This window comes from Acomys minous (genome assembly GCF_964271855.1).
Source record: "Acomys minous genome assembly, chromosome: 1".
Lineage (NCBI taxonomy): Eukaryota > Metazoa > Chordata > Mammalia > Rodentia > Muridae > Acomys > Acomys minous.
Genome location: NC_140483.1, coordinates 98592420 through 98608319, shown reverse-complemented (window position 1 = coordinate 98608319; position 15900 = coordinate 98592420). Strand labels below are relative to the sequence as shown.

Sequence of the window (15900 nt, the reverse complement as noted above, 5' to 3'; positions counted from 1 at the left end):
CTACCATAAAAACCTATTTACAAAAAGTAAAGAAAGGGGAACTTTACCTCCAATCACCTAAAAATGCTTTGAGTCATGTTCTCTTTATTTTAAGTTTTTTACTGCTTGATGCCAAAGGAAATTCCGCAGCAGATCGATTCTGGCACAAAAGTACTCAATCATTCTTCACTAGAGTAAAATGGAAGGATCTCTTAATTAGACAATGGAATAGACCAGATCCAGTATTAATATGGGGTTGAGGCTCTGTTTGTGTTTTCTCACAGGAACATGCTGGTTACCTGAGAGGCTTGTGCGTCAAGTGGATGCTGACATGGATGAGTTTGCTGATGATTCTGAGGTCAGAGGGGGAGCTTCATTGGACACTGATTCCTGATCCTTCTCTTCTCCAACCTGCTTCTTGGGATAACACTCACTGCCTGATTTCCCTGTGTTTGAGGAGGAAAGGTGTTCTGGTACCTATGAGGCATCCTCTTTATGGACCTGACTGAACTTTGGAGGTGGTGCTTTGCAGGGACTCCTGGAATGTTTTCCTTCCAGAAACCCAGATTTTAAGTTTTATAAATACTTTTCCATCCTAATTGTTAGGATCAGTCTCATCTGCAGGACTGTGGAGATCTGAAAAGGGATTTATGGTGTGCTGTTGAATGTTAAAATCTTTTATAATTCTGTTATTATTCTCATATCTACTATTGTTTTGGTCATTGCTTTACTAATTGTTTATGCCTTAACTAAGCAGTTAGAGATGACTGAGCAAGTTACAATGTCATGCTAGACTTCCCTAGACTCCTTGTGAGTAGAATGCAGCTAGATTCATTCAATGTAGTCTCCTTAGAATTAACAGAAATCTACTGCATGGATTAGCCTTGGCGGGATAGCAGGGCTCAGGATTATAGCCTGTGCCTTCTGTCCTTTCTAACACAGCTCATGTCTCAGCAGTCACAGCCGATACTAGCACAAGTACATGGCACAGAGCTCAAAGACACTGCCCTTCTTCATGTGTTGATATGGAGGCAAGCCAGAGATGGGCAACAGTGAGTCTGAGCCTTATCGATCCTAAGACAGGCTATGAATGATGGAATTCATATGCCAATGATGGGCAACCATAAGTGCCTACTCACTGTCCTAAGACAGGCTCTTCATGATTTTATTTTTAGAAGGGGCATATGTGGGGACCTGTGCCAAATTCTGCCATGTCAGAAATCCTGTGCTTAGGCTGTATGCTGTGACCTTCGAGTTGCTGACCTTTACCTCACCATGAGGTCTTGTGTTCTAGGCTATCCTTGGACTATTTACCTTTGAAAGAAGTAGGGAAGTCCCAATTTGGAACCACCCAGAGAATTTAGAAAGTTCTTACAAGGAACTACTCAGAACTAGGAATTTCTACAGGGAGTGATTTAGACTATTGCATTCTTGCCCGGGGGCTAGGGTGAGTGGGATAAGAATAGATCCTATTGGCTAGATCTGGGTAGGGGTTTGAAGTTGATGGCCTGTATTGTCCTTGGCTGGTGCCATAGTTTGAGCAGGACCCCTGGGCCCAGATCTGCCTATCATAATGTTCTTATAGGTTTCTAGGACCCTCTGGATCCTTCTACTTTGCTAGTCTCCCATGCTTCTCTCATCTAGAGTCCCAATACGATATCCACAGTTGAGTGGAGAGTGGGGTATGACTTTCACACGGACTCTGGTGCCCCATATTTGACCACATCCCCTGGAGGGGGGGAGGACTGGTGACACTCAGAGGAAGGACAGCAGGCTACCAAGAAGAGACTTGATACCCTATGAGCATATAAAGGGGAGGAAGTCCCCCTCAGGCACAGCCATAGGGGAGGAGAGTAAGGGGAAATTGGGAGGGAGGGAAGAATGGGAGGATACAAGGGATGGGATAACCATTGAGATGTAACAAGAATAAATTAATAAAAATAAAATAAAATTTAAAAAAAATACAAAAGAAAGTAAAAAAAAAAAAAAAAAAGAATAGATCCTATTGACTTTGCCCTATATATGTTCCTGCTAGTCGGCAAAACAGTGAATCTTGATCAGAAATGTCCTGACTTGATTCGTTATTTCTTGCATCTCTGTATCCTACTTTCAATCCCCACACTCTCTTTCACATGAACCCTGATTCGATTTTTCCTGCGGGATGGGACCCGACAGGCCTGCAGTTCAGCTGCTATAGCAATATGCTTCTCTGCCTTCTGACTTATAAAAGGTGCTGCCTGACTAATAAAGTTTGAGAGTTTGATCAATCACACTTGCTCTCCTTCTTTGTGTCTTGCATTTTCAACAGGTGAACTCCATCCTGAGTTTTAGTTGAACCCCACAGGCCGGGGCATTGCCGAGATAGAGATGGGACTAGGGCACTGGATCTGTAAGAGAGGAGAGTGTGGTGAAGGCTTCAGCTGGTTTACCTGTACCTTCGCCTGCTTAGCTGGTGTGTTCACAGAGAATGCCTGACTAGCGTTAGAGGCTAGGATAGCGGGACAAGTTGGGGAAAGGCTGTTTGGAGGGGAAGATCTTCATGATCTCTTGGGAGTGGGGTCAGAGAGAAGAGGAGACTGCAGCAGGTTTTCTGCTACAGAGTTTGGGGGATTGGATCCGGAGGGGCAGAATGAGAGGTGTGGATCTGCCTTCTCATGATGATCTGGCAATCTCTCAAAATTTATTTCTGTTAGGGACTGGAGGTTCCATTATGAACCTGCCTTTGACAAGGAGAGAGCAGCTTGTGAGCCAGGGTACTTAGCAAGCAGATTTTTCATTTATTTCTTCCTTTATGAGCATAGTGAGTTTATTATGTCTCTGAAACTGATGGGCTGAGTGGTATGTTTCTCTCCCATCCTGTCCAGCAATCAGATAACTTCTCCTGTCCTCCTAGAGTGATGACTGTCTGGTACTCCCAGAGATGTTTTGGGACCATTGTAAATGCTGAGCATGTTTAAATTTCTGTAATCCTTTTTAAAATTAGAAATAATCTATTTATTTTCTGATTGTGATTTCAAAAAGGCCAATATAGCCTAAGCTATATATATATATGATATAGATAGATATAGATGTATAGATAGATTTCAATATTTGACTGTGAAATAACTTAAAAGACCCTTGAGCAGCCTTAAAAGAGTCAGAATACTTCATCAGTGTGTCCACTCTCCCTAATGCATTGTGGGCCCAAGTCCCCAGCTTCTTCAGATAAGGAAGAAAATTTGAGTATCTAGTTAAGTATTTTGTCAAAGTCTCTAATCGTGTGTGTGTGTGTGTGTGTGTGTGTGTGTGTGTGTGTGTGTGTGTGTGTTTCGGTCCTGCCTCCCATGGCACTGGCCTACCTACAAATACCCCAGTGCTTCCCTATCAGTCCATACTCCCAGAATGGCACCAATGTTCCTCCTGTTGGCTTCCCAATGTGGCTGAGCAGTCTTAATTTTTAGGTCTTATAAACTTTTGAGTCTTTTCATCACCTTTCATATATCTAGTGTTTGTTCGTATTTGTCAGCTATCATATATTTTATAGGCATAGAGAGGAGAGGTGAATACTTTTGCACAATCTCACCACTTTCCCTGAAGAGCAGCTGTAAGCAAACCACAGTGTGTGCTGTTCTTTCCCCAAAGCTGTATAATTGAGACCTTCAGGGAGGGCAGTGTTCCTTATACAGAAGCGAGACAAGAGAGCAGTTACCTATGTATATCCAGATGCTCAGATTATCTTGATTTTTTTTTCATGCCCCATACTATTTCCACTTACCACCAATAACAGAACTTCTGGTGTGTTTTGACATATAAATCATTCATGGACAACTTCAGTTGTAACTTTTCTAGAAATCTGAAAAAAATTATGTAAAACATATGTCATAATGAATATTTTATGGTATAAGTTTAATTGTGTATTAAAAGGAAGATAAGATATAAATCATAGTTTGTTGATGAATTTTAAACCATATAAAATTCCAACCTAAAAAATTAAAAGTAAAGGGAAATTAATGTAATTCAACAATTTTCAATTGTCTTCAGAAAAGTATGTATTTGGATTTATATATGTAACCAGTATATAAAGATGAGTTAATTTACCTCAGGTTTAGAAATGAATTTAGTCTCTGGGAGTTATAAAATGAAAGTAGTGGTGATAGTTTCTTCTCTGTGGAAGCGAAGTATTATCCCCTTATGCTGATGAAAAATGAATTGACATTAAATAAGCAGATCTATGTGACAAATGCAAGACATCCTAAAAGGAAATTAAATCATAAGTGACTCTTGGTTATATCAGAGACTAGGAAAAGTTCTTTGAAATGTTTCTACAGAAAGAAGTTCAAATTAAGCAGGGATTGGTGATATTTTTCATATCAGGAAAAAAACTATCCAAAACAAAAACAATAACAACAAAAGGGGGCTTGTGTGTTTAAAATATGCTATTCGGCATTAAGTATAATGACAAAATTTCTAGGATAGAAAATTTAAATCCTGTATAATTATATTCCTTTAAATACAAAAAAAAACTTTCTAATACTAAAAGCTGAGTTCAGACAGATTCAAGAACACTTACTTGTGACCAACGGGCTTTTATATACTGCATGTTTTATCCTACAGAAATTAAATGTAGTGTCAAAGGATACACTTTCAGAGGAAAAATATTAAGGAAATTAACATACAGAATGCCTAAGAACACATCTTAAAACAGGGCAAAGTAACAACAACAACAAAAAAATAGAATCAATTGCTAACATAGTAAGTATGAGCCAAATACCTTAATAATCATGTTAAGTTTGGCTTAAATATACCAATTTAAATACATTTTCCAGAGTGAAAGCCAAAATAAGAATTAGCCATGTATTATCTGTTAGAAACTTATGATAACTATAATAAAACCTTAGGTAAAATGAAATGGATGGTGAAATATATATTATGTTGCCATAATTCCAAGTAGAACTGAGGAAAATGTGTTAATTCTACACAAAGCACAATTTAGAATAACTTATTAAGGATACAGAGAGATATTAAGAAAAACCACAATGGAGGATTTAAAATACAAAATATATTCCTAACACTAGCATCAAAATCCAAAACAAAAATAATGACAATGAAGTAAAGACATGCAAGTTTATTGTTATGACAAAGGCTTTAGCACCTTCTACTGATATCTGACACATAGTGTGACATGTGTAAACCTATAGGTTCAGGCCTATAAAAACCCAATTCCACCCGAGTAAACTGTTTACAGACTACTACAGATGATTTCACCTCAGCATTATAGCACTCAACAGAATATACCACGCCTGAAAAAATGAGTTTATACATTCAAAAGAATATAAATCATATGAATAAACATAAGTAATAAATTCTGAATGATTGTATTCAGTTTTGGCAACTATAAAAGTTTCCACAGATTAGGCATATTAGCCATGGATTAGGTAGATTTAGGTGATAAATGCTTGTTTCTTTCCATTCTGAAATGTAGTAAATAAAAATGTATGTCACGTTCAGATCTTATATCTGTGAGGATCCACTTTCTGGGTTGCGTATGCTCATATGTCCATTGAGTTCTCACACTGGAAAACAAAGTGTAGTTAGTTTTATCTTTTTTTTTCCCAAAAGCACAGATCTCATCCTGATGATTCTACTTTTATGATCCAACTACATACCAAAGAGCCCACTGTTAAACACCCTTGTTCCAGGCTCACAGGATGCTCATATGCAGTTTTTTTGGGCACAACATTTATCAAGTTACATTAATTATTCTCCAAAATGCAGAAAGTTGGATCTTTATGTGCAGGTGGTCAGTAGATAAGGATGAGTTAAAATTTCCCCAAATTTAGCAAAAGATAAATTTTGATAATTAATATGTTGAAAATATTGAGAACAAAATCAAGTAAAAACAAACAAGAAAAAATGCTATAAAATAACTGGAAAGTCTCAAAATAGAATTAAAGAAAATATCTCCAAGTTACCTTTTGGTAGAAGAGAGTTCTAAAAATAAATAGAAAGGTATTATGATTCATAAAATCCATGAAATATGCAAGACGTTGTCTAAAAGGAATTTTAAAAACTACCTGCATGGATTGGAAAGGCAGGATACTCATGGGATCATAATTTAAACACTCAAAAGTACCAGGGAAAACTAGAGAAAAATCAACTCAGAGGCAAGAAGAATAAAAATAAGATAAAATTCAATTAAATTGAAACCATGAAAAAACTATACAGGGTATCAGTGCAACAAAAAAGCCTTTTTTCAAGAATATGTGTCAGCTTGGTTCACTTCTACATAGACTGTGGAATTATAGGGGGAAAAAGATAGCTAGCATCAAGATTAAAGGTGGGTGGGTTTACTGCTATCCATTTCATGAATATTAAAAGGACAAAAAGGAGCAATAGTAATGAATCTAATCTCAGAGCTTAAGCTTCTGAAACAAAATGAGCTATTCTACTGAAAGAAAGCACATACTCACTCTCACAAGGGAATAAATATATTAGCCATACAAAAAACATGAGAGCTATTATTATTATTATTATTATTATTATTATTATTATTATTATTATTATTATTATCATTATTATTATTGTTGTTAGTAGTAGTAGTAGTAGTAGGTAGTAGTATTAGTATTAGTATTAGTATTAGTATTAGTATATTTAAGCAACAATCACAAGTGAAGTAATGTTCAACTATTCATAGTATCTCACAGAGTGTGAGGCAGAGAGAACACTTCACAACTTAAGATCAGCAAATTCCAGTAACAAAATCAGAGAAAGACATTACAAGAAATTTAAATCAGTATTTCTCACAGACATGAAAACAGGAATCTGGAACAAAATCTTAAGAGACTGTTCTATAAAAATCACACAATAGCTCACCATTTTAGAGTGTTCTCTGTCCTTCTAGAGGTACAGAGTTGATTTCCCACCTCCTCCCCAGGCCTCTAACCACCTATAACTCCAGCGCTCAGGGAATGCAATGCCCTCTTCTGGCCTCTTTGCCACCAGCATACACATAGCATACACTGAAATAGAAACACACACACACACACACACACACACACACACAAGTAGAAATAAATGCAACAAACTAGTATTTATTTAAGATATGTAATTTTTCAAAAACTTGGGAAATTGGGAAGGTAGTGGGTCATCTTTAACTTAATAGAAATTATCTATGTGAAACTTGTGGCTAACTTAAAGTTAATAACAGTGGACAGAGTATGTTCCCCTGAAGTCAGGACCAGGGCAAATATATGCATTGTTACCACAGTTCTGGCAGTTCTAAATAATAATAATAATAATAATAATAATAATAATAATAATAATAATAATAATAAAGAAGTTTCAAAGGAAGTATTTACACTTATAAAGAAATTATTTGAGTACAATCTATCAAAATAAAACAAAGGAGTAAACAAAACCCTCCTCTATCTTCTTATTAAATACATACACGAAGCCGAGAGGATGCAAGGGCCATTTCTAAGCTGGTTGTTTTATGTGAGACAACAGTAAAAATTTTCAATAGTAAACAATCACATGAACCAATAGGGAAATCAATGTTTTAAGTGTTTCAATTAAAAATGTAAGCAAGGTAAACCATCATTGGTATGTACACATTAACAAAGCCACTTCAAGCAACTGCCATGTATTTGCGGTAGCATGTGGGAGGCTGTATGAATGTTCTTCCCTCAACATGGTGTTCTAGAAATAATTCTACTATGATGACTAAATACACAAAAGGAAGAACATGAAAGGATATCCACATTATCTGGTGGAAAAGGCAAAGGCCTCTGTGGAATACTCTTCACAAGGCCAAAGACTGCATAACACCAGGTGTCTTCCCTCCTGTGCTTATCTGTTCTTAGATGGCTATAAACATCACGTCATGGTGATTTTTTTCCTTTCCTAATAAAAATAAGAAGTGTTTTGTTTTGCACTACTCCTGAGCTCAGAAGCCTGCAGTCCCCTGATACCCATACACGGGTCTTTGAAATCTTTTGATCCTTGGAGACAGCCGCACTGGTCACAGGGAAGATCAATAATAGCTGGTGAAACAAATCAAATTCCATAAAGCTGCCCACCAGGGAGAGCCATCTGTACGCTAAGACAGGCCCGAGCTTCTAGCCGTAGGCAGAATTACTGCTTTGTTGGGGGATTCTGAATTGTTTTCCTAAGCCTTTCCTTTCAGCTCATTGATTCATGTATTCTCAGGCTAGCTAGTAAAACTATCCCTTTAAAAGTAAATGTTGATGCTGTTTATATCTATAAAACACCCAGAAAGCTTCCTTATGAGGTTTATATGAAACAAGGAAATAACTATCCAAGGTGATATATTAAAACATTATTAAAATTCATGGTCAATTTGGTGTAATTTAAATGCATCTTCTTAGTTTGTATTTATTTATCTCCAAGTAAAGACAGAGACATGCTTCTGCCTAATATAATACATCCATTCTACGAACAGCAATAACGTACCAGTCCTACTTCCCATGACTTTATTGGACAGTATGCCTCTTCACCATTTTTATTATAACTTACTGTGATGAAAATTAATTGTTATAAAAATGTATTATGTTAAATGGTAAGGGGATAAGAGGTAGAAATGAAAAAAAATTAGCTGGTTGGTACACAGGTCAACACAGTCATTACATCACTCTCTACTTCCAAACCTCCTCTTTCCCACCCCTCACTATCAAATTTATGTGCTGTTTTTATTTTACTATTATTCACTTATATATGAAGTGTGTGTATGTGTGTGTGTGTGTGTGTGTGTGTGTGTGTGTGTATGTGTGCGCGCGCGTGCATGTGTGTGTGTGTATAACCTGCTGAGTCATTTGGAATTTCTCATATATGAATACACATGTTTTGAATAATGACTGCTTGCTAGTGGTACAGTCATGACAGTGCTCATTTTTTTCTCTCAGCAGTTATACTTTGCCTGTTGTTCTTCATCTAGGTTTGGAGCCCTGTGAGATTACCCCTCATCCACATTGGTGCTTCATTGACACGTGCTTTCTTAACTATGCTGTTTAAAGCAAGTGAATTTATTTATCTGTCCAGATTAACCACAATTTTTTTTTGTTGCTGTTGTTATGTTGTTTTTTTTTTTCTTGCTAGCTTGCTTGCTGATGTAGTCATTGGGAACACAAAGTGGGCAGGTGAACATTTCAATTTTTGGAAATGCAACAATTATTTTCACTTGAGGAAACATGTCTCCATTGTAAAAAACAGATTTTGAGAAAAGCAGAGACTAAAACCATAGGGATGAAACACAAATATTTTATGAGTAGATCATTGTTAGGGCAGTGAACAGTCATTGAAACTTTCACCCTTTGATTTCTAGACTTGTGAATCATAGCTCAGGGAGCATCACCACCACTCATTTAGAATATAAATATTATTCTTGAAAGTATTTCTTTATCCCCTGTACATAATGTCACCCCAACGGTGTATGAGAATTTAAATGACCATCCATGTGCAGGAAAAAGGTGCAACAAGAAGAGCCCAGTCTAGTTTAGCATTATATTACATACTAGAACATCATTTAACTATTAGGTTTCATGACTGAGCTTATGGGAATATTTCCAACTGATTAAAAAACCTCATTCTTATGCAAAAACAACAACCTAAATATGTATAGCTGATTTCTTTACAGAATCTATCAGTGTCCTTCAATAAGTGAGTAGATAAACTATGGTGCATTTATATAGTGGAATAGCAGTCACTGGCCAAGTGAATAAGCCACACAGATATTGACCACTCTTAACTCCATGTTTGCAAGTGAAAGAGGCTTTCTTTCTTTCTTTCTTTCTTTCTTCCTTCCTTCCTTCCTTCCTTCCTTCCTTTCTTCCTTCCTTCCTTCCTTCCTTCCTTCCTTTCTTTCCTTCCTTCCTTCCTTTTCTTTTCTTTCTTTCTGGTATTTTGAGACAGGGTTTCTCTGTATACTCTGTCTGTAGACCAGGCTGTTCTTGAACTCATAGAAATCTACCTGCCTCTTCTTCCCAAGTGCTTGGATTAAAGGCATGTGCCACCACTGCCTGACTGAAACAGTCTTTCTAAAAGATTTAATAGTTTAGAATTGTGTTCATATGAACCATATATGTGATACAATATTGATAAACAGATCAGTCATTGCTAAACATTTGTAGAGGGAGGAGTAATAGCTCAAGTGTTGAGATGAGAACAGGAGGGATTACGTGGGGGGAAAGGATGAAAGGAAAAAGCACTTGGAGAAACAACAGAATTGGGAGGCTGCTTAGGGGCATGCTAGAAACCTAGTGCAATGGAAATTCCCAGGAGTCTATGAGAGTGACCCTACCTGCCTAAGACTCCTAGTATGGATGCGGAGCCTGGAGCAGCTCTTGTTCTTGTGGAGCTCTTGCCACCTCAAGGTCCTTCTATGCCCCACCCCCCCACCCCCCACTTTTCCACAGGACTCCCTATGATTTGCCCAAATATTGGCTGTAAGCCTCAGCATCTGTTTGCATCGGCTGCTGGGTGGAGCCTCTCAGAGAATAGCTACGCTAGGCTCCTGTCTGTGATCATAGCCGAATATCATTAATAGTGTCAGAGGTTGGCTCTTTCCCATGGCGGGGTCTCAGGTTGGACCAGGCATTGGCTGGACATTCCCTCAGTCTCTACTCTATCTTTATCACTGCATGTCTTGTAACAGTGAAGTTTTTGCTAGTGGGTTGTTGTTTCCCTCTCTCCACTAAGAGTCCTATCTAGTTAGAGGGGGTCCCTCTTCGGTCTCCATGGCTCTTGCTACTAGTAGTCTCTGCTATAGTTCTCCTTAAACCCTCTGGAGTCCTAATCTGACTTAGAGCTTGTCACAGAGATACCCCCACAGTTGCTTTTCCTTTAAAGGCTTCTGTACTCCCGCCCCCACTTTCACCAAGTGTGATCTCCACCCTTGTTTCTCTCTGCACTCCCTCTCCTACCTTGTTTCCTCTCTTCAACCACTGCCTACATCTATTCTATTTCCCCTTCTGAGTGAGAAGCATCCTTCCTTGGGTCCTCCTTGTTACTTGTACTTGTGTCTTTGTATTGTAGTATGTTTATCCTGTACTAAATGGCTAAAAGGCCACTCATAAGTGAGTACATACCATGTGTATCTTTCTGGTTCTGAGCTACCTCACTCAGGATGATCATTTCTAGTTCTATCTATTTGCCTGAAAGTTTCATGATTTCCTTGTTTTTAATGTCTGAGTAGTATTCCATTGTGTAAAATGTATCATAGTGTCTTCATTCATTCTTTGGTTGAGTGGCATCTAGGTTGTTTCCAGATTCTGGCTATTAAGAATAAAGCTGATATGAACATAGTTGAGCAAGTATCCTTGTTGTATGGTGGAGCATCTTTTGGGTATATGCCCAGGAGTGGTATAGTTGGGTGTTGAAGTAGAGTTATCCCTAGTTTTCTGAGAAAATTCCAGATTGATTTCCAAAGTGGCTGTACATGTGTCACTCCCACCAGCAATGGAGGAGTGTTTCTTTTTCTCCATATCTTTGCTAGCATGTGCTGTCACTTGAGTTTTTGATCTTAGCGATTCTGGTGGCTGTAAAATATAATTGGAGTCATTTGATTTGCATTTCCCCCATGACTAAGGACTTTGTACATTTGTCCTCTCTCTCTCTCTCTCTCTCTCTCTCTCTCTCTCTCTCTCTCTCTCTCTCTCTCACACACACACACACACACACATACATACATAATACATAGAAAGGTTTTATTTGCAGGGGAGTAAGAATTTAATCAAACAAGCCAAATCCCATGTCATCATCTGACTATTCGGACTCCTTCATCTTATCTTTCTTCTCCTCTGCTGCAGCAAGGGCAGAACCAGCAGCAGGAGCTGCTGGTCCAGGGGCAGGAGAAACAGCTACAGCCCCACTAGCAGGCACACTGGAGAGCTTGCCAGCACCCTGAGCAATGACATCCTCTCACTGATAACCTCGTTGAGCTGATCAACGACCGCATCGATGCCGACTCCGATGCCCACGCTGTCTAGTATCTTCTTGATGTCTTTGGTGCTAGGAGCAGAGTTGCCACCTTAGGGTGGCCAGCAGGTAAGAGGTGACATAACACGTGTCAGCAGCAGCAGAAAGGCCTCACACGTGCGACCTCGGCGGCGGCGGGCAGAGAAAGGAAGCTGCACATTTCTTTAAGTGCTTCTAGGCCATTCAAAATTCCTCTTTTGAGAATTCTCTGTTTAGCTTTGTAGCCCATTTTTAATTGGATTATTTTGTTTGTTTGTGTTTAATTTCTTGAGTTCTTTAGATATTTTGGATATTAGCTCTTTGTTTGGTGTAGGATTGGTGAAAATCTTTTCCCAATCTATAGACTGCTATTTTGTTCTCTTGACAGTGTCCTTTGCCTTACAGAAGCTTTTCAGTTTCATGAAGTCCAATTTATTAATTGTTGATCTTAGAGCTTAGAGTTCAAGAAGCTGTCTCCTACGCCAATGAGTTCTAGGCTCTTCCCCACTCTCTCTTCTAATAGATTTAATGTATGTGGTGTTATGTTGATGTCTTTGATCCACTTGGGCTTGAGTTTTGTGCAGGGCCTAGTTGCATGTTTTACTTTAGACACCCAGTTAGGCCAGCATCATTTGTTGAAGATGATATATTTTTTTTCATTGTGTGGTTTTGGCTCCTTTGTCAATAATCAAGTATCCATGGATATGTAGCTTTATTTCTGATTCTTTGATTTGATTCAATTGATCAACTAGTCTATTTCTATGCCAGTACCATGCAGTTTTCAATACTATTGCTTTGTAGTATATTTGAAGTCATAGATGGAGTTATTTGCAGAAAATCTTTTATTGTATAGGATTGTTTTAGCTATTCTGGTTTTTTTTCCATATGAAGTTTAGTATTGTTCTTTCAAGGTCTGTGAAGAATTGTGTTGATATTTTGACAGGAATTGCATTGACTCTGTAGACAGATGTCTTTTTAAAATTTTTTAATTATTTAAGCCCTTTACAGCCTGATCCCAACCCACTCCCTCCTCTCTTCCCAGTCTTACTCTTATGTGCCCCTCCTGCTCATTCCTCACTCTCCTTCTCAGAGAATGGGAGGCCCCTTTTTTTTTAGATCCTTCTCCCCTAGCTGGGATGCTTGGTCTGGCTTCAGTGGGAGAAGATACACTTAGTTCTGCTGTGACTTGAGGAACCAGGGTGGGTTGGTACCCCTTAGACTAAGATATCTTAAAAGAATGTCACCTCAAATAGAGAGAAGCATTTCTTTTTGTTAGGATAATTTAAAAATTATTGAGAAGAGGTTCTTTTCTCACACAATACATCCCAACCACAGTTCCCCCTCTCTCCCAGCTGGCCTTCCATTTTCCTTTGGGAAAAAAGGCAGGCCTGCAAAAGACAACAGCCAAATACAACAAAATGAGATACACTAAGACAAAGGAACTCGCGTTGAGGCTAGACAAGGCAACCTAGTGGGAGAAAAGAAGCCCAACAGCATGAAAAAGAGTCATAGAGACTCACCCCTGCTGTTAGGGCTCTCACAAAAATGCCAAGCTAATAGCCATAGCATATCCACAGAGGACCTGGTGCAGACTCATGCAGGCCCCATGCTTGCCACTTCAGTCTCTGTGAGACCATGTGAGCCATGCTTAGTTGATTTGGTAGGCTGTGTTCTCCTTGTGTCTCCCATCCCCTATGTCTCCTACAGTCTTTCCTTCCCCTCTTCCAAGTGTTTTTCCCACCTCCAAGATGAGAAACTCAATGGTGACTTTTGATGTATGCTCTCTTTCTGCATAAGGCCTGGCTCTGGGTCTCTGCATCTGCTCTGATCTTCTGCCAGAGGTAGCCTCCCTGATGACAACTGAGCAAGGCACAGATCTATGACTATATCAGAATATAATTAGGAATCACTTCTTTCTTTCTTTCTTTCTTTCTTTCTTTCTTTCTTTCTTTCTCTCTCTGTTCTTTCTTTTTGCTGGTTGTGTTTGGTTCTGCCCTAGGTCTCTGGACTATCCAGTGTAGTGGATGTAAACATGTTTTTGTTTTTATTCCAAGTGTGGGGTGTGAAACAGACTTGTGTAAGGCTGCGTGGTGTTTTTCTGCTGAAAACAGACTTGTGAGAGAACAGGTGATGTTTGTCACTGGAAGAGGAAGTGCTTCTTGTGGGGACGTGGCCTTTGTCAACTGATAAAAGTTCTAGTATGAACTCTGAGAGGAAAAAAAAAAAAAATATATATATATATATATATATGGGCATATATATATGCCCAAAACAAGAAGAGGGGCTTTTTGGTCTTGGCTATTCATCACTCCACTTCAGGACACACCTAGAGAGAACGACTCCAACAAATGCTTCAACGCTCTGGGTTCTGGGTGCTGCTCCAGGTTCCAGCTACTGCTCTGGGCTCTGGTTGCTGCTTTGGGTTCCAGCAGCTGCAGTTGCAGTCACCTTTGCTGAATTGCTGGTTTGCTGTTTAACTGGTCTATTGGAATCCTGCTAACTGCACTAGTGGAATCGCTCCAAGGAACTGAGTCTAAAAAAGGTCTATTTCTTTTGTTCCTATTAACTTCTTTTCTCTCCTATCTAGGGTAGGTGGGTTGGAAGGAAGTTATAAGCATTAGAAAACCCCAAATAAAGTAGGTTTGAAAAAGTTCTAAGCCTAACAATCCAGGCTCTGGTTCTTGGTCATCTAGGCAGTGTTAGGTATGGGCGCCCTCTTGCGGTACGGTCCTCAAGTTAAACCAGACATTGACTGGCCACTCCCAGGAGTTCTGGGCCACCATTGCCCTAGCATATCTTGCAGACAGGACAGATGTAGGTTGAAGGGGTTGAGGCTGGGTTGGTGCCCAGGTTTTTCTTTGCATCGCCTGAAGAGTACTTTCCTGCACCAAAGAGACTGGAACTAATGGGTGAAGGCTCAATGCAGGCACCAGTTCAACCTCTCCAAATTCAATGAGCTTCTTAGTGCTGAATCTGTAGTATACCACAAATTAATCTTGATGATTCAACAGATTCTAGAACAACCAATTATTTACCTAACTTCAAAGAGAGCAAGGAGAAATCTATAGGACGGTTTTGAGGGAGGAAAGGCAAGGGGGAAAGTGATGTAATTGTTTTATAATCTTAAAACATAAAAGAGAAATGTGCTATTATATTGATAGACACTGCTCAGACTCCTTGCCCACATTTAATGGACATGATTAGTTCTGAAATTTTAGTAGGTGTTACATTATTATTTTTTTAATTGGAATGATCTGGAATACATTTTAGTAAGTAAATTGGGATAGCTGTTACTCAGCTATACTTTCTATTGACTGGAACCCTTTTTCCTATTCCTTGCAGATCTGCATAGTGAGCGAAAAACTTAAATGCAGCTATATGCTGATCTCTCACAGATATGTTATTTTGTCCGATTTTTACCTTCTCTGTTTGGAAAATAATGACTGTGATTGTTATTAGTGGTTTAAATGAAACAGTATAAAGTACACCATTACTATGTTTTAAAACAATAATTTTCCCTTCCATTTGAAATCGTTGATTTAACGTTAGGTATATTTTAACCAATCCTGAAAGAAACACTTCTTGAGGGTTACATATTCCTTTATAATAGCCTTAGACTCACTGAAATGGTAGGTGGAAGAAGAAGAAGAGCTACTTTGGAAGATTACAATGTATTATGAAAGCCTGAATGGGCTCAGCATATTAGAGCTGGGATGCCAAGATCCTTAAGGATAGATTAAGATACCTTAAAACATGTTGTCATATCAACAGTTGTGGGTACAAACAACCAAGCACACACACGTGATGCATGTGTCTTGAGTTTGTTGATGACATCACTCTTTTGCAGACATATAAAATCATTAAGTTATATACATCTAACATGCATATGAGTTTCTGTTATTGTGTAGAAATAGCAGCTTTAACATTGCTAATGGTAACATCAGGCAGCTGCACTTCAATTCCCATACAAAT

The 15900-nt window shown here is 38.6% G+C and overlaps 1 pseudogene across 1 annotated transcript in view; it reads right to left on the bottom strand.

Moving 5' to 3' along the window:
- Positions 1-11657: 11657 nt before the first annotated feature.
- Positions 11658-15900, bottom strand: part of LOC311606584 — a 28931-nt pseudogene continuing 24688 nt past the window's right edge. The window contains exon 2 of the transcript in view: positions 11658-12059. The product of the transcript in view is annotated as an uncharacterized misc_RNA (transcript). The remainder of the gene's footprint in view (positions 12060-15900) is intronic.